General features: G+C 41.3%; 1 long non-coding RNA gene across 2 annotated transcripts; it reads left to right on the top strand.

The window, feature by feature from the left end:
- Positions 1-1037: 1037 nt before the first annotated feature.
- Positions 1038-11676, top strand: LOC108508988. Of its 2 annotated transcripts, none has more exons than XR_001878561.1 (6): positions 1038-1117; positions 2880-2944; positions 5902-6023; positions 6747-6987; positions 7257-7386; positions 11549-11676. It is a non-coding gene; the product is annotated as an uncharacterized LOC108508988 (long non-coding RNA). The 2 variants fall into 2 exon arrangements; XR_001878562.1 differs by lacking the exon at positions 11549-11676 and adding an exon at positions 8061-11515.
- The last annotated feature ends 2846 nt before the right edge of the window (positions 11677-14522 follow it).

Genomic DNA, 14522 nt, shown 5'->3' with positions numbered 1-14522 from the left:
GGCCCCAGCCCTGCGGGCACAGCACTGCAAGGAATCATTGCATTGCTAAGGGATCAGAGGTCATCGCTGCAGGGAGCCAGGGGCTGATTTATTAAACGGCCAAGTCTGTTTAAAATGTAATTCCTCAGGAAGAGCCGTGAGCTTGTGGCCATTTAAATGAGTAGCAGAGCGTGCCCGTTCATGCCCGTGTTTGCTTCCTCCAGGCACAAACCCCGGCTCGGCGGGCCCGATCCCGGGGTTGCGGTCGGCCGGGTCGCCCCAGCCCCGCAGGGCTGTGACCTCTGCGGGGCTGGCTCCTGCTCATGTCACACCCCTGTCCCCCCGGTGGAAACTGCGGGAGGAAGTGCGGGATGCGCCTCGGGTTTGCTGAAACCGATCCAGCCGCGCTGGCTCCTGCGCTGGAAACGACCGGGCTCACACAGGCAGGCGCCCGGGCGGGAGGCTCCGGGCCGGGGGCGGGCTACAAACTCTCCCGCCGGCACCTGAGTGTTGGCAGCGGGGTGCCGGGGGTGCGGCCCTGCCTGGGGAATCCCGTACGCCCCCACTCCAGCGTTAACACGAGCGTTTGCGAGAGGGAAACCTCCCCTGGAGGTCGGGGCTGCCGTCACACCCCTGCAGCGCTGCCCGGGGTCAGGCCCGGGGGGTACACGCTCTCCCCGGGCGCTCCCTCCCCCGGGGCCGGGCACAGCCACAGCCACGCTCCCCCGCCCGCGCCTCCCACGGCCCGCGGCACCGCCGGAGCGGCCGCCGGCAGGGGGCGCTCTGGCTCCGGGAACGCGCCGCCGCTGACCCGGACGCGTCCCGGCCCCGGCCCCGGCCCGCAGCGCCACGGGGCAGGGCATGGGCAGGGGCACGGGCACGGGCGGCTGCCTGGGGCGCCCGGCAGGTACCGCGGGGAGCGAGGAGGTGACGACCTCTCGGGCAGAGCCGCCGGCCGGGGGGGGACGGTCCGGCACCCCGAGCGCACCTGGGCGGGCGCGGGGAAGGCGGTGCCCCGCGGGCCGAGGGGCTGGGCCCTCGGCAGGACCGGCGGGCTGCGGGGCTGGCGGAGCCACTGCCGCCGGCAGAAGTTGGCGACAAACGTGTGGTCGCCGTGGCTGCAGCCGCGGCTTTCTTTGTGCGTGTGTCTGTCAGCACTTTGGGTGACATTCCCTCCGCTGCGCGGGTGGCTGGCCGTTCTTCCCATCTTTATTGCTGGAAGAGGTTATTCTAAACAAGAGGAAAAGACGAAAAGCCTTTATAATTTTCAAAGAGGTTTTTTAGAATATACTGTCGAAAAGCAATTTTTTTTTTTTTTTTTTTTGTAATTGGAGAGTTTCTTAGCATTCAGGTTGATCCTCTTTCTTTAGTATTTATGTATTCCAAAGAGATACTTGATTTCTTTGACCATATCTTTGATCATAGCTTATGATTACTACCTATATACACCTATGCTTGTATCTTTTAAGAGTCAGTAACTAAAATTGTTTTAATTAAAAGCCTTCCAAAACAAAGATTAAAAAGGATGGAGGAAAATATCATAACCTAGCAGTCAAAACCATGCTTTCCTCTTATGTACTATGCAAATGTTTTGGACCAAACCCTTAGCAGTATAAAATGGTGTAGTGAACCTCACTGATTTACCTCAGCTGAAGACCTAATTCTGTGCACTACATGCTCAGAATATGTAAAAAATATTGCAGAGACACAAAACCGCATGGTTTCGCATTTCAAGATAAATCAAACTAAGCTAGACAAAACCAAAAAAAATTCTTATTCTGTACTACAGTAATTAACTGTAGTGACTGCAAATTTTTCATTCCCACGTGCACAGGCATGTACTTAACTAGAAACTGTATGTGATGCTTTAAAATGAAAAGAAGTAGTTTCTTGTTTGATTTTTTTTTTTCTTTTTGCTGTTCGATGTGCAGTCATTCTAGGATATGTGAACAAATCTTTAAGAAATTAAATGCATGCTGCTTTATTACTGCATACCCTGTAAAGGCTTTTAGTGACTTCACCGTTTCAAGTGGCTTTAAAAGGAGAAGTTCAATGCTCACATTTTTAAAGTTTTATTTCTGTGGTGTTTTGCTTGCCTAGTCAAATTTATCCAGTGCAGCATGGTGATCAGGCATTATTACTGGTTGTAGTTTATCAGGTTTTTTAATGTGAGGTTTCCCAAATCCACCCGGGAATGAGATATGCTTTAGGGGAAGTGGCAGGTTCCTCACACTCAAAACCGATCACCCTGCTGACTTCCTTCCCTGGTTTTCTTCAGTAATTTCTCTAATGTGTTCAGCCACTTTACTACAAAATAAATATTCAGAGATGGGGAGGGAGAGGGGGGAGAAGGGAGGAAAAAATAGGCCTCCTAGTGAGCTATTGATTTGAAATTTGAAACATTTTATTGATACAAGAAAAACCAGACATAAGGAAGCAGTTTCATATTGCACAATATTTGAAAAAAATCGTGTGCATCTGTTTAGCACAATACACTGCATAATGACAGCAATCTTCCCTGTTTGTATCTATTCATCTGATTATACAGCGTAACAATTCTTTTTGCTACACATTTATTTACTAAAGGATTTTTTTTAATGGATAATAAATTAGTAAATCAGATACCGTGTGCTTGGGAAAATATGTTAGTTGACTCCCTACACACAATTCATATTTTATGTGATATGCAGTGATACTTGCATATACAGATGAAGTTATGTGCTTCCCTTGTGGCAAAGACAAAGGAAGTTTTAAATCACTATTTAGTACTCTTTCATCTAGGCACATGCTATTTTGAAAAGCTTCAGTTTTTAACACTGCAGTGCAGCACTGATGTAATGAAGAGCTTTGACTTACTTGAAGTGTAACCCAGTGGCCTTCTTTTGATGCCTTTTCCATAGCTATTTCTGCTGCAGCTTCCTGTCCTTGACCCAACGATACATTGTGAAGTTCTCCGGAGTCAATGGTAAATTCAAACTTGTTCCCTAAACAGAACAATATACTGTACTACTTTGAGCCAAATAATGAAGTGTTCAAATAAGCATGTGTTCTACACACAGTGTTTAAATGGCACCACATTACATGAGTCACCAAAGAACAAAAAACAGCCCTTAAAAATATAGTTTCAATAAATCAGCTGAGCTGGTATATTGTACTGTTCTATGGCCAAGTATTTCGTATTAGCAAAATGCCCCTGTGTCTGAAAAGCAATGCAGAAGTGAGACAATTGATTCCTGCTAATGGATTCCCTACATATTGCCTATAAAAATATTTCAATGCACACTAAAGTAGATATGTTAGAAATTTATCTAAAGAAAAAAAAGGAAATTAATGTCTCATTAAAGGTGACATTACACAAGGGCAATGAAAGGGGCTAAGCAGAAGTCCTTATATTGGCATTAGGAGGTAGTTTGGTCAGAGGAGGGTTAGCAGGTTTTCAGTAGGGTCAAATCTATCACTCAAGTATAGTTGTGCTAGGTTGATGACTTGCACTAGTAAAATACAGAACAGCAGGCAAGCTACCTCTGATTTCAGAAAGGAGCCAGCAGTCACCCAGGCAGCTGAGTCAAGCGCTGTAACTTTCCTCAGATACTGAGTGTTAGAGATGTAATGCCATCTGTGTGTTATCATGTGACAAAGGCTTTGTTTATTTCTCTGGTTTTGATAGAATTTCTAAAACCAGTGGTATTGCTAACTAACTTGGTAGACATTTCTTTTATGGTAAGTGCTATGTGTTCTCATGATTGTTAGTAATAGCACCTATATATAGTCCAGAGGAATCTAATGGTTCAGAATCGATAAGGAACCAATCCAGGAGATAAACACTACTGGGGAACAGCACTACCTTCTTTGGAAGTTTTTGTGAACACTGGACACATTTTGTTCCAAGTTACATTTGGGCAAAGTTCCCATAAATTAAGAATTACAGTTGATAGACTGTTGTGAAAAACAACAGTTAAGGTGTAAGACCTATTCTATGGGGCATAGTATTTTATTATGACTTCTATTTGGTAGAGATCCAAGTATAACACACGTTAGGGTCACTCACAGTGCAAAATCTGTCCTTCAAAGGGCTGAGGCTTGTAATGCAAACTGACAGCACAAGTCATCCCCGACAGTCTGCTGTCTCACATAATTATTGGTTTCAGGAGAGAACTTTTTGCTTTTCATTCTTTTAGAAATGTCTCTTTTCTGGACATTCCAACTCCATCTTTTTTGCTTGTCCTTTCCAGGGGCCTTCAGTATCTCTATTCAAGTAGCATAATTTATTCATCATTGTCCACACTTGAAAAAATACTGTGTAGAGCACATTTGAGCACAAGCATGTGGATTTTGAAAACCAATGTAACTGAAGATTTTATTTAAAAAACCTCGGTTTGTAGGATCATTATTATAGACACGCTATACCTGATTTCTCTTCATGGAGAATTAGAGAGAAAATCAAGTAAACGTTGCAACAGTAGTCAGTGTAAGTTCAGAGAGTTCCCAAAGCATCAGTTTGTTTTTCTGTAACTAAAAGCTTTAGGATAGAACAGCTGCGAAATTAATAGAAAATGCTTGTAATATTTATCAGTGTTTATTTTCTCTAAAGCTTTGGGGTTTACTTGTGGCCCAAATCTCCCATTTAAAGTATTTTAAAATCTTTTAAAACCATGCAATACAGATTCTGGATATCATAAGCTTAAATCATGAACATATAGAAACATTCCTCAGAGTATATGAGTATGTTCACAGATGATGATTAAGTGTGCCAGCTTAGAAGACCAGCTAAGCTTTCACCAAAATATGGCAATGTTTTAACATAAGGTTTTTTTGAAATGTCTGCTTTGAAAAATTAAATGTGGACTTTTGTGTGTAAGCCTTTTAGTATGTCAACAAGGCTAGAAACACTAAATTGTGCTGAGAAAGAGTATTAATACAGCATTCCAAGGTCAGCTGAGCTCAGATTTCTCTAGAAGAGGAACAGTTTCTCTTAAGAAATTGCCAGATCAAAGTCATACGGCAAAATGCTTAAAATTTTAGAAGTCTGTTAGAACCAGATCTAAATTTTCCACTGTTAAAAGAAACAACAAGAGAGCTCCACACCATTATTTCTCTCTTTGTACACGGATGTGCTGTACGAATCAGAGGTGCATTCAGCTATGTATTAGTAGGGAGCACTGAGCCACTAGAGCAGGAAAAGATAGGACAGAAATAAACTGTTGGCTGCAATTGCCCCTTTGAAAAAGAACAGGAATTTTGAGAGGGGAGAGAAGGAGTTCCCTTGGTCCCAGTGGAGTTTATTATTCTCTGGAAACAGGTAAACCAACCCTGGCTCAGGAAGATACTTTAGAATAGGAAATGTTTTGCCTTTGAAACGTACCAGATTACATGTCATTTCAAATAGTGTTCATGGCAAAGATACCCCTGGGACCACCTTACAAGAGCTTTATTTCTTGCCTGCAAATTAGTCAGTTCAAAACACTTCTCCTCTCATCTCTGCCTTCAGCTCTTAATACCGCACATGCCATTCGTAAAAGAGCGGAAAAGAATGAAAAGCCCCTCAATACAATGGTACAATTAAAAAAATAAGACAAAAGACTGTAAAGGCAAGAACAAGATGGGTTTCAGCTGACAAGGAAAAGAATGAAATTTTGGTGCATTTTTGGAGGCATTTCAATAAACCCTCTTTCTTCCGTTTCAGCAGGGGCTCATTGAAACAGCTATGTTTTCCAAGTAGCAGGCAGACAGACAATAGCATCTAAATTATTTTTAAGAAAGCACTTAAAGCACTAAGCACTCACTACTACTAAATCCACCTTAGAGGAGAAGGGTGGAGGAAGAAGAAAGGTCAACAAATGTATCAAGTTCTTTGTGTAATGCCTCACTGACATTTTCCAACTCCCTCAGCTGGCTTTTATTTTTTTATTTTTTATTTTTCAGAATGCTGGTAAAATGCAGTAAAGGATTTAAGGTTATCGTCTGTCTCTCTAACTTCTGACATCTCTTTATAACAAGAAAGAGTCACAGCCAACTGTAACAGGAGGGCAACACAATGAATCCTGGTAAGACCGGGAAGGGGGGAGGTTCAACTTTGCTGCCCCTTTGCCCCTATTTCTTCCTCACAGAACAGAAGTGCCATCTGTTACTAGTTCTAACATGCATGCATTTGATTTCCATTCAGTAATAACAAACACAGGAAAAAGATTATCCAGTGATCTAAAGTACTATCAGCATTAGCAAATCTTCCCATCCAGTATTTTGTTTGCACCTCTGAAGATCTTGCAGATGAAATGGATATGGGGAAGTGCCTTAATGGCCTAGAATTATTCTGTTCTCTGGTAGAGGACCATATGGTCAAGGTATGGGTCATGACCAGACTGAGGATATTTAGGTGCTTAGATCAGAAAGAGATTTAGGAAAATCAAACGAGAGGACTGATGTTTAGATTCTCCAACCTGAATTCACTACAATCTCTATTACTCAGTGTTGTATTAAATCATCATAATAATGCAAAATCAAGTCACAGCATGTCATGTGAGGCTAGACAGTATAAAGTATAAGCCTGTTTCGAAGTAATCCGTAAAAATGTTCTTAGGCTTCACTCAAATTTGTCACGTTCACAAGCAAAAAGCCCAACACCACCAAACACCCCCCAGTCCAGCAAATTCAGTTTAAGATTATGCTGGTTTTGGCTGAGGTGTTTCTTCATAGCATCTGGTATGGGGCTGTGTTTTGGATTTGTGCTGGAAACAGTGTTGATAATTCAGGGATGTTTTAATTATTAGTGAGCAGTGCTCACACAGAGTCAAGATCTTTTCTGCTCCTCACACCACCCCACCAGTGAGGAGGCTGGGGGTGCACAAATGTTGAGAGGAAACACGGCTGGGACAGTTGACCCCAACTGACCAAAGGGATATTCCATAGCATAAGGTGTCATGCTCAATATAAACTAGAGATGGAAGTTGGCTGGAGACTGCAGTTCGGGGACTGCGGCTCATGGACTGGGTGGGCATTGGCTTGTTGGTGGTAAGCAATTGTTTTTAATTTGCATTGCTTTGTCTTGGGTTTTATTTCTCTCCTTTTTTTTTTTTAATTGGTGTTGTTGTTATTATTATTAAACTGCTGTTATTTCAACCCATGAGTTTATCTCCTTTACCCTTCCAATTCTCTTCCCTCCATCCTGCCGTGGGGGAGTGGGTGAATGGCTGTGCTCTGCTTAGTTGCTGGCTGGGGTTAAACCATGACAAAGATCTGAAAAAACAATGAAAACATCTTTTCTTCCTAACTCACTGCAGGTGCCAAAGACCATCTGGATCCTTCAGTTATGCCTAGTTGTGCCTGATGTCTTACTGTTGAAAGAAATGGGGTGCAGCAGCAGATGCCAGCAAAGTAAAGGTGCCTACATAGTGCTGTTTGCAAAGCAAGGTAACAATTAAACAATTGGTGCAGTGGGATTTCTCTGTCAGAAATGTCTCTTCAGGCATTTCAGGGCTCTTTCCTCTTGCTATCTGTACCTGACTGTTTTAGCAGTCTTCATCCTCACAGCTTTCCCCCTTTTGCTGTTCCTGCCTGCCCACCTTGTTTCTTAAAACACCTCTGTGGCCAGAAATTGGCCATGTTGTCAAGTGCCAGCTTTCTTCCCAAAGGCTGGGGAATGACCTCAAACATGGGAGAAGCACGGCCAGTGCTGTTATAATGTAAATAAACTTGTAAAATGGTTCAAGAGGCAAAACCCAGAAAAATGACTAGCAAGTAGCTTGTGCTTTAGATTAGCTTAATTTGCTCAAGTCAAATCTGAAGCTGATCTGTCTGGCAAACCTACTGATGCCTACATTGTCAAAATACATGAGACAACATTTCATTTCTCTAAATTTCCATTAATTTCATTGCCTTATTTTCTTTCTGTTCCTCCTACACCAGGATGACATTTTTGAAGTGTACTTTTAAGAGCATAATTTGATCAAATGATCCAAGGGAATTCCCTATAGATATCCATGATTTAATGCTAGATCTGTTCTAAAGGTTGGCATGCCCGATAATGGCAATTGGTTTAGCACCTGTTAATTTCTAAATAATTAATACAGAGTGTTTTTTTCTAGACAGAACTGTGTCTTGTTTACACAGCTCAATCAGAAAAATAAAGGCAGGGCCCAGCCATGCGTGATGGTGAGCATTCTGAGCATCCCAGCCTCAGCCAGAGTGGGTGTTTGGCACCTTGCTGAAGTCAGCCATTGTGCATGTCCTCGTGTGAGATGCTTGTAGGTGACTTCCAGATGACCTTGAGGAGACTGGACAGGAATTCACTGGTTGGCTGATTTATGTTTCAGTACCGTAGATATTCTGTACTCTGAAAACAAGTAGGGTCAGCAGCTGAATTTGAATTTCTCTGTCTTCCCTTTCTCTTCTCCATTTGTGATTTTTACTTTCCGGCTCACAGCACATGCACTAGAAGCTGAAGAAACCTCTTTTATCAGGTTAATATTTTCATCATAGCTGTGGCTCACATCCATATAGGCTTTGGGCTCCTCTGCTCTGTACCCATTTCTCACTCTTTTCAAAGGGAAGTAGGAAACTCTTGGTATGGGTGCAAAACTTAGAAGAGATCTATGCCAAATAAGAGCAAGAACACAGCTGCACAAGACTCAGCATACTGCTCACAGACAAAAAGCAGTGAAGGAAAAGATAACATTTTAAGCTAAATGAGAGATCGTTATACAATACTCTTTCCGTTCAGCTCGTTCTGAGAGGAATATATACATGTGGCAGCAGCACTTGGGACGTGAAGAGCTACTTTGAAAGTAGATGCGTTTCCCAGTGTTTGAGATGAGGATGGAAAGTGGAGAGTGAGAAAACTGGCTGCCCCTGCAGAGGTGCCCCCCTCTGTGGCCACAGCAACGTCTGTGAAGCCATCGTGCTTTTCTGTCCTTAACGAGAAAGCAGCCTGGACTGGCTCAGAGCAAACACGGTTTGTAGGAAGCATTTCAGGCTGATGTTCCTGCCTGAGGAGGGAGTTTTCCAGTGGCCTGGCAGAGCCAGTTGGTAGCATGAACAGCTCAAGCTACAGCAAGGAGACCCAAGCAGAAGTACACAAACTCGTCCATATTCCCTCTTACTGTGGTGAAGCAGGAAGGCACGGAAGGGAGGCCTCAAAATCATAAGGCAAAGGACTGCTCTGTGGGCTGCCTGGCCACACGTACAGGTGTACATACACAAAGCTGTAAATGGGAGCCCATGCAGGGGTCGTGCTGTACTGGGAGAGCTAACTGGGCTGGGAAAGTAAGCTTTACCCTTTCAAACAGACCAGCGTAAATGATAGCGGAGGGTGTCATGCGGGCAGTTGGGATCTTTACACTGAGCCTCATGTTATCAGAGGGTTTTGCTCACTGCACTGCCTTGTGAAATGCAGCCTGTGACCAGAGGGAAAGTGGTAAGCCAGTGGTAGAACTAGATTAAAACAGCAGTACGCAAACACACTGACCTCTTCCTGAGTGGTAACCTTGAATGAAAGCTGATTCACTGGACTGATTTCATTCAGCTTGTCCATGAGAAAATAGAGCACAGCAGCATTGACTGCAACTGGCCAAAGTGCTTGTGAGCTTCAGTGATCTTCATGGTATTTGTTTCAGCTTCCAGGTCCTTAAAGATGTTAGCAATATTATAATGTGGTATTACACTCAGAGCCTACAAAAAGGTATTGGCAAAAGGCACAATATATAAATGAATGTAAGAATTTATTGGTAGTCCAATTACTATTTTAAACAGTATAATAATCAAAATTACTTAATGAATAGTGGAAGACCTCATTAAAAATAGGGGTAAAATTGCTACATAAAAAGTTCCCTATTCTCTGGCTTTGTGCTTATTCCTCCAGTGTTCCTTTGGGTCTTAAGACTGACACTTTGGTATCTCTCAAAAGGAATGGGGGAGTACTACAATGAGTTGTCACCAGGAGGAGCGTGATACTCATGGGAAGGGGATGTCTTTCTCCTCAGTCTGGTGTCTGATTTAGTTTTATGTTTTCTTGACACTGTCAGCTTACTGTGATTAAATGACTTACTCGTGTCATCTGCGTCTGCACTCTTTCCCACAGCTGACTCTAGAGCTGTAGGCATTTCAGTCCACAATGAATAACCATTTGTTATTACCATAAACTAGAGTTAAACTAAAATTTAGTCAAGAGAGCCTCACAGCTGAACAATTGCTATCACAACTAAACCAAGTTAAAATCTATTTAGGCCCAGACAAACCCAGGGAATTTCTGGGTCCGTATACTATCATGTCAATACAAACCTTGTTGCTTTTTAATAATAATGGCTAAATCACGTTTACTGGGCTATGAAGTCCCTTTTAGTCTGTGAATTGCAGAGTTCAGCAAGGATTTGCAAACCCTTCTATGACTGCAGAATCATGACTGAGCAGTAGATCTTGGAAGCATTCACACTTTTCTAACTTTTTTTGAATTAGAATAATTCAAGGTCTGATTGACTTGTATTTCTTCATTGCCATCAGGAGGCCAGCTAACAAAAAGTGTTTGATTTTCATCGCCAATATAATTTGCACAATCAGCAGGAATACTGTAGTTATTAAATTAAGAGCTATAGGTTGTAGTGCTAAGTTAAAAATTCCTGTAGCTGCAGAAGACCATTGTGTAACCTCATAAAGGTATAGGATAATTAAGAATACATGTTTGAATCTAAGACACATCACACACACACACTCACAGACACTATCAGATAGGTTTTACACGAGGCAGTTCACAACAATTTCTGAAATTGGCTCTGTACACAAACACAGCTTGATCTCATATATATATTTAGAGATTGATTAGAAACAGAATGAGAGATGTCATAGTCACATCTGTTTAACTTTTGAGCTAAGCAATCATCTGAAGACTGGAAACTAATATCTTCACATATCTATTGCATGTTTCAATGCTATTTGCTGACTTTCTTCTGAAAAGACTCACTGAATATTCCATTTTCTTTGACAGTCTGTGTTCACAGATGCACATTTTTAATAACACAAACACTTGTTATACTTTTCTAAAATTATCTGATCAGCTTCCTCCTAACAAGAACTTTCTCATCAACTTGATACATGACTACGTATTTTATGTATATGCAGTGTTTCCACCATGTGAAAAATTCAAGATGCTTTAAAATACCTCCCATACAATAGTACATAAATATTTATTTTAAAACCATGATTTTTCCATGGCAAAAAAAAATATACTCTGTTGATCCATCTTTTCTTGGGTGTTTTATAAGCACTCACAGTTTCAACCATACTTGTAAATATATGTATACTTTAATGTTACAAGTATAGATATTAATATCTAGGTAATCTGTTAAGTGTGGTTACTCTCAAGGAGAGGACATACAGACCTCCTCATCTGGAGGGATCTCACCTTGAGAGGGCCACAACCTCCTAGGGCCCCTCTGCCAATATTTCACCACCCTCATGGTGAATGAGGTAAATAATTTTTCCTAATTCCTGGTCAGAATTTCCCTTGTTCTGACTTCTGCTAGTTGCCTCTTTCCTGTCCTTGTGCACCCCTAAGAAGAACCTGGCTCTGTCTTCTCTGTAGCCTCCGGGGAAGTATTTTCAGACAGCAACAAATCCTCCTGCCCTCCTGGCCTTTTCAGGGCTGAAGAACTGCAGCGCCCTCAGCTTCTCCCAGCACGCTCCCTGCTACAGCTCCCACTGGAGTAGCACCAGTAGGTTAATGTCTTTCTTGTACTGTAGGAGATACAGTAATTATATGAAAATTTTTCATTTATAACATCTGTTTTTTGTTCATATACTTGCTGATAGTGTAACACCCTTAACTTGTTCTACAGCTGTACTGTCTTCTTGAGTTTTGTCCTGTTTGGTTAAGTTGGATCTGCTTCTACTTCAGTTCATTCTTCTGAAGTCCAGATTTCTCCTTGTGCTGACAGTTTTTCAGTTACCTCCCTTGCCACTAACCAGACAACCCATGTTTCAGCATGTTATAGGCTTTTCAAGAGAAAAAAATTTGCTTTTTTTAATATTTTTTTCTTTTTGCAAAATATTGTTCTACTTTCTGAATACATTGGCAAGAAGCTGGAACTCAAGGGTATGGTCCCGAAGAGCTGATTAACACACTGGCCTTGGACCAACAAAGTTTAGGAAAGAGAATACTTAGAGGAAAGAATACAGGATTTTAAGATTAGAAGGGTGGGAGAGCTCTTCTGAGCTCTGCAAAATTTCTGACAGCACTTGGCTCTACCATACTGCTGCATGGAGTGCTTCTGAGTTTCATCAGCAGTCACTGAGAACAGAGGATATTCAGTACTTACCAGAAAGTATTCTCCCTTTTGAAGGATGAAGCTCTTGAAGACCCCTCCCCCTCCCACTGTTAGGAATATGACCTTTTCAAGTACTTAAAATTACTTAATTAGCAATACAACCATTAGAAAGAACAAAATCATTCTAGCAAAAGTAACAGATCTGTAATTGCAGGTGTTACAGAATGTAGTACAAAAGATGGTGTTTCCAAAATTTGTTTTAAAGTGTTTTAAAAGGCTGTATAAAGAAGGGAAGCAAGCAAGCTACCAGGTAGTGGATTACTTTCCCCTCGGTGTTTTTTGTGAAGTAAGAATAGGGGGAACATGTAACAAGCATCTTGCTATTAAATTTGCCCATGACAAATAGTGCAGCTGCGTGTAGTGTGCCAGAACATCTGCAGAATCACGACACATGCAGAATCCCCCACACTAAGAGCGTGACATTATACTGAAAACAATTCAGTTGTAGAAGCAATATAAATCCATTTTATATAATCTTTCTCCACCTTCTCCTCCCCCTTATCTTTTGAATCATGTTAACTACAGGATTCTGTCACTTCTTCACAGCATCAGTTAAAAAGTATAAAAGTGACTAAGCATTTCAGGATTATCTTCTTCTTTCATTAGCAGCTATAATGCAAGTATATCTTATCTGAAGAAACAAAAAAGAAAGATAACCAGTGGCAGAAATGCACTAGACACCAGAGCTTACTCCAAGTGGAACCTGACATCGTTTGCAGATGCAATTTAACTCTCAAGAAATCAAGGGGTGATTTTCTGTGGCAGCATCTTGTGTGGTTTTTCAGTTGAAAGTGATCAGTCGAATTGCTGCCAGTCTTTACTTCACCGATGTAAATGACAACACAAAGTACTGTGATATGTAATATCACAAAGTGTTATGAAAAAATATGCCTAAAATATATAGATTTCTAAAGTAAGAGAAATCTCCTTGCCTGGAATTTTTTGAATTCTCACAGTTTACCTTTCAAATGCAGCTATGGTGGAATTTGGTAGAAGTTCCTTTAAGCTCCACGTTTGCCTTTTTCAAAATCCTTGAAGGCTTTTATTTTTCCCAAAATGATTTTAGCAAAACGTTTGCTTCTTTCTTCTAAATATTCTATTGTTTGCTCTCTGAAATAGCTTCTTTGCAATCTTTAGATTTTAAAAGTAAGAAATTTTATAATGGCAATGCAAATGCTGATTTTTGTAATGTTTGAGGTTGTCTAAAGACTATGTGAGAATAATACTATGACAAGGCAAATACATGCATGCTATGAATGCCTGGATCATTATCAACTTGCTTCTTTGAAACATCTTACATGAATTAGGACAGGTCAGGCATGGTAGCTCTGTGAAGCTCCAAGATAATTTCCAATTTTTTCCGCAGACTGCAGGTCAAGCATGAAGCTAGAAGAGCGAGCCGGCTTGGTCATAATTTTCAACTCTTTGCCCATAAAATTCCTGAAACTCAACTAAAAACACAGTTTCTTTTAAGGATTTTATTGATAGCATAGAGTTTTAGTTTACTGACTTGCTGATACCCTTTGGTCAAGTCCTTTGCACTCTTACTTCATTCACCACCTGAACAAAGCCTTGTTTTCCTGTATCAGAGAGACATACTGTGAGTAAATGTGAAAGTTTTTAAAGCACTCTGATGATGGAAAAGATATACAACTGATATTACCTGATCATATTTTCTTACTATTAAGGGTATATTTATCTCTTAATTGATTCCTCATTTAATAATACAATTATTTTTAACATCCACTTCCTGGTTTGCATCTCCGGTAACTGCTTGCACAAGATACACAGTCATATGCATCACCATAGCAGAAAGGAATGTCTTGTGCCCTGCAATGCATTTATGGAGTTGGAAAATGCTTTTATTAACTTTTCAGTGTCCCCAGCTTTCACATGAAGAGGCACACATCCAGTGGCCAGATGTAACTGCAATCAGCTGTGGCCACTCCAAGCTAAAAATGAGTGTCTGAGCATCCTGCTCACTAATCCTTCCCCTGGTGGTGCTTGTGTTTGGTCTCTTGGGTAAATGGTTTAACAGCTCCTTGTAGTCTTGGGGTCCTGTGACACAATTTTTAACAAGTTAGCACAAAAAGGAGTTGTTGAAAAAAATGACCCAGGGAAAGCTACATTTATATGGTATGTAAAATAAAACACTAAAATTCCCCTCTTGCAGATTTAGTTTTATGGTGATTTGAAAAGTTTTATTTTATTTTCCTCATGATGGAGACATAG

This window comes from Lepidothrix coronata, unplaced genomic scaffold (genome assembly GCF_001604755.1).
Source record: "Lepidothrix coronata isolate B3197 unplaced genomic scaffold, Lepidothrix_coronata-1.0 Scaffold7, whole genome shotgun sequence".
Lineage (NCBI taxonomy): Eukaryota > Metazoa > Chordata > Aves > Passeriformes > Pipridae > Lepidothrix > Lepidothrix coronata.
Note: the sequence above shows the minus strand (reverse complement) of the source record. Positions and strands in the feature narration are given on the sequence as shown.